Source organism: Bubalus kerabau, chromosome 4, assembly GCF_029407905.1.
Source record: "Bubalus kerabau isolate K-KA32 ecotype Philippines breed swamp buffalo chromosome 4, PCC_UOA_SB_1v2, whole genome shotgun sequence".
In the NCBI taxonomy this organism is placed as follows: domain Eukaryota; kingdom Metazoa; phylum Chordata; class Mammalia; order Artiodactyla; family Bovidae; genus Bubalus; species Bubalus kerabau.
This window is the reverse complement of record NC_073627.1, coordinates 60,424,051-60,428,902: the sequence shown is the minus strand read 5'-3', so window position 1 is coordinate 60,428,902 and position 4,852 is coordinate 60,424,051. Positions and strand designations below refer to the sequence as shown.

General features: G+C 39.2%; 1 long non-coding RNA gene across 1 annotated transcript; it reads right to left on the bottom strand.

The window, feature by feature from the left end:
- Positions 1 to 265: 265 nt before the first annotated feature.
- Positions 266 to 2,319, bottom strand: LOC129651442 (uncharacterized). The gene is made up of 2 exons (XR_008714144.1): positions 2,181 to 2,319; positions 266 to 686 (listed from the first exon to the last, which is right to left on the bottom strand). It is a non-coding gene; the product is annotated as an uncharacterized LOC129651442 (long non-coding RNA).
- Between the last annotated feature and the right edge of the window lie 2,533 nt (positions 2,320 to 4,852).

Below are 4,852 nucleotides of genomic sequence, written 5' to 3'. Positions count from 1 at the left end.
AATACTGGTTAAAGTTGGTCTAATTGGGAGCAGTGTTTGTTGGAATTAATCATTTCATTTTCCAGAAAGAGTTCATAATAGAGGACTCCTTTCCAGTCCCATTATATACACAACATCATTTTTGAATTGGTGGTGGTGGTTCATTTCACTTGCCTCACAATCTCTTCCTTTCCACCTTATTGTACAATGCCCACTTTTCATCGCAATTTATTTTTAAAAAACAAAGTGTTTTCATTGTGTTTAAGTAGAGAACTGCATGTGCAAATATAATCAAGAAGGCTTTTTCACTTAATTTATGTGGAATCCAAACATCAAAGAGATTAACATAACCAAACTAGTACAAATAATTTTTAAGTTTCAATTTTGATATTATGAGTATGTCTTCTATCTCCCACATGGTATAACATTGATTGTTCTCAATGTCTCAGTTTGATCACTATAAATTTCAATTGGTCTACCCAAATGTGGAGCATCATCCAGTGAGAAATCTCCACTATAAAACTTTGCAAACCGCTTTTGCTACATTTGATCAGTTGCAGCACCTTCTCCATGTAGCTGTTGCTGTTTAGTCACTAAATCATGTCTGACCTTTGCAACCCCATGGACTGCAGCACGCCAGGCTTTCCTGTCCTTCACTGTCTCCTGCGGTTTGTTCAGATCCATGCCCATTGAGTCGGTGATGCCATCTGTAAGAAATAAAAACGTAAAGTGGTCCATTTTTAAGGACAACTAGCCTAGAGTTAACAGCCTGCTGATGTAATAGCCATTAGGATACATGCATGGGAAATACATGCAAGGGAAAGTAATAAATCCAAGTGACCTTCTCGGGAAGATTGTTAACCCCATAGTACTCAGCCAATGAGAAACTGGGGGAGGGGCTTGTGTGCTGAGAGGATAAAAATCGCATTGTAACAACTCTGGATGTGGCTGCCCTCTAGACACTCGATCTTGCAAGACTGTCGTTAAAGTCTCACTTAATCGCCGCACCTTGTATCTCCAATCCATTCCTTGGGTTTGCCCCAGTGGACTTTATTCGGAGCTTCAGCTTCAGCATCAGTCATTGCAATGAGTATTCGGGGTTGATTTCCTTTAAGACTGACTGGTTTGATATCTTTGCTGTCCAGGGGACTCTCAAGAGTCTTCTCCAGCACCACAATTTGAACGTATCAATTCTTCGGTGCTCAGAGTTCTTTATGGTCCAACTCTCACATCCATACATGGCTACTGGAAAAACCATAGCTTTGACTATACGGACGTTTGTTGGCAACATGATGTTCCTACTTTTGAATACACTGTCTAGGTTTGTCATAGCTTTCCTTCCAAGGAGCAAGCATCTTTTAATTTCATAACTACAGTCACCATCCAAAGTGATTTGGAGTCCAAATCTATCATTTGTATATCCAAGTGATAAAGTCTATCACTTCTTTCACTGTTTCCCCATCTATCTGCCATGAAGTGATGGGACTGGATGCCATGGTCTTAGTTTCTTGAATGTTGAGTTTTAAGCAACATTTTTCACTCTCCTCGTTCATATGCATCAAGATGCTCTTTAACTCCTCTTCACTTTCTGCCATTAGAGTGAAATCATCTTAATCCACTGGACAGATCTTTTCTGTGTTTTGTTTACATTACCTTTCCTGAGATAATAAAGCATGATATCCCCAAAATGTCACTTTTTTCTTCCATCTTCAACATTAAAAAGACTACACCAAAATTAAAATTCACCAATGTTGATAAGTTTTTTTTAAAATACATGCTGATATGTGACAACAGTATCACATACAATCTAACCAAATTGTTTCAAATGAAGTTAAAGACAACTAAGGGCTACTAGAGCCATCTTACAGGAAAAATCCATGGATGAACCTTCTGGCCAATCCAACATTTGTTGTTGCTGTTGTTGTTGTTTACTTGCTAAGTCATATCCAACTCTTTTTGACCAGGCTTCTTTATCCATGGGATTTTCCAGGCAATAATACTGGAGTAGGTTACTATTTCCTTTTCCAGCCATTGTATATTTTTCAATGATGTTAGTAGTGAACATGTACTTAGTACATATGATGTGATAGACATAATTTTAAATACTTTATATGTATTAAATTAACAGATTGTACTAGTCTGTTCAGGTTGCTAAAACAAAATTCCATAGAGTGGGTGGCTTAAACAATAGAAATTTATACCTCACAGTTCTGGATGCTGTAAAGTCTAAGATCAAAGTGCTGGCAAGTTGGTTTCTTTCTGAAGCCTCTTTTCGTGATTTGTAGGTGGCCACCATCTTGCTAGGTGTTCACATGACCTCTTCCTGTGTGCCTAATGAAAGAGAAAGAATTATCTCTCTCTTTCAAGCTTCTTATAAAGTCACCAATCCTATTAGATTAGAGCCCCACCCTTATGGACTAATTTAACCTTAATCATGCCTTAAACACCCAAACTCCAAACTGTCACACTGAGGGTTAGGACTTGAACATGTGAATATAGGTGGAACAGATTAGTCCATTGCGGAAATTTTCACATACACACACCAGAAAAAAAAAAAAAAATTAATGAGTATGGACAGGTACTACTACTATCCCTATTCATAGGTGAGGGAATTGAAACACAGAAATGAGTGTCACAGCTTGGCTTCCTCAAGGGCAGACAATGAGATGGGCTTTGGGGAGAAAATTGCGAAAAGTAGAAGAAAGAAAAAGCAGGTGCAAAGACAAAATACAATGGACTATTCAGTTCAGTTCAGTTCAGTTCAGTCACTCAGTTGTGTCCGACTCTTTGCAACCCCATGAATCGCAACATGCCAGGCCTCCCTGTCTATCACCAATTCCCGGAGTTCACTCAGACTCACGTCCATTGAGTCAGTGATGGCATCCAGCCATCTCATCCTCTGTTGTCCCCTTCTCCTCCCCCAATCCCTCCCAGCATCAGAGTCTTTTCCAATGAGTCAACTCTTCACATGAGGTGGCCAAAGTACTGGAGTTTCAGGTTTAGCATCATTCCTTCCAAAGAAATCCCAGGGCTGATCTCCTTCAGAATGGACTGGTTGGATCTCCTTGCAGTCCAAGGGACTCCCAAGAGTCTTCTCCAACACCAGAGTTCAAAAGTATCAATTCTTCGGCACTCAGCTTTCTTCACAGTCCAACTTTCACACCCATACATGACCACAGGAAAACTAGACAGATCTTTGTTGGAAAAGTAATATCTCTGCTTTTGAATATGCTATCTAGGTTGGTCATAACTTTCCTTCCAAGGAGTAAGCATCTTTTAATTTCATGGCTGCAGTCGCCATCTACAGTGATTTTGGAGCCCCAAAAAAATAAAGTCTGACACTGTTTCCACTATTTCTTCATCTATTTCCCATGAAGTGATGGGACTGGATGCCATGATTTTTGTTTTCTGAATGTTGAGCTTTAAGCCAACCTTTTCACTCTCCACTATTAGGCTATCCTAATGGGAAGAATATTCATTAACAAGAAATGTCTCAAATAAGAGGTAGAAAACTTGGTTTTATAAAACAAGATAATCACTGAGGAAGGGTGGAGGTGGGTATTATCTCAGAATATGGAAAGCAGGGTGTTTCTTTTTAGGTTAGCCATTTCTCAAAACACAAAAGGGTGGGAGGATTTTGGAAAACAAAAAGTTGGGGGCATTTCTTTACTGCTTCTGTTTTCTGTGATCATGGGGCACAGGTAAAGTTCATCATTGTCAGTTCTTTCTTTTGTTTGAGATAAATGAATATTAGTAATAGCTGAACAACTGAGATACAAAAATAACGCTCTTGAATGAGGTGAAGCAGGACCTAAGAAATAGTCTCTCAAGGACTCTTGGTGATGGTATCTCTGAAAAACCAAATAAGGACAAAAATCAGTTGTTTTAGAGTCCTGGAGATCAAGCATCTTAAAAAAGATATTCCTAAAATAATAAAGAAAATATTCATATAAAAGATTGTATTCTAATAAAATGCCAGGAGTTGAACTCTGAGAATAATCATCTAGTGGATTCCAGGAGATTTGTGGAGGAATACTGATCATGCAGCATCACTCGTTGAGTTTCTTGATGCCCTGAAGCTAGAATGTTGATGCCCTAAGTGATATAGTCCATAGCCTTGGTTACCTCTCCTATGAGGGCAGGTATGACCTGAACAGTTTGTCTGACTTCATTAGTGATGAAGATGGATTGCTCAAGGAGAATTTTGGTCCATGCATGGTCAGCTGGGAAGGAGACTTCTTCAAAGTTTACATCAAGTCATGGAGTTTCATCTCACAGGCTGCTTTAGATTTGGGGGAATGAGAGCAGTTGCAAGGCAACCCAAACTCCAAATAGGATTCTGGGTTATTGAGTTATAGCTTTGTTGATGCCAAGTTAGGCAGAAAGGTGAATAATTGGAAAAACAAATTCAGAGAAATGGTAACCAGATACTGAAGAAATCTGGAATAATTGAAAATTTGGAAAAGACTGACAATTTGAGCAAAGTAACAGCATTTATTAGGTAGGTACCAAAATTATGGGGTTCTATTTTGATGGAGAAGTAGAGAAAGTCAATTAAATCTCTACTAGACAGAGTTTGCATATTATCAGCTATCCATAATTTGCAGAATGTCAAAACAGCTCAATGACATTGACTCATGCTAGATTTTGATAACCTGGAAGAATATTCTATAGGTGCAGGACGGATGCTGAGGGAGCCACGTGTTGCCTGTGGAAGAGGATTCTGCAGCTGTACTATCACAGGAGAGATGATGGGGTGGGGAGTGCTAACTATTACAGGGAAGGCATGGGACACAACTGCAGGCTCTGAAGTTTCAGAAGAGTTCATAGAGGTAAAGTCTTCAAGGGCTCACATCAGATAGCTCCCAGTGTA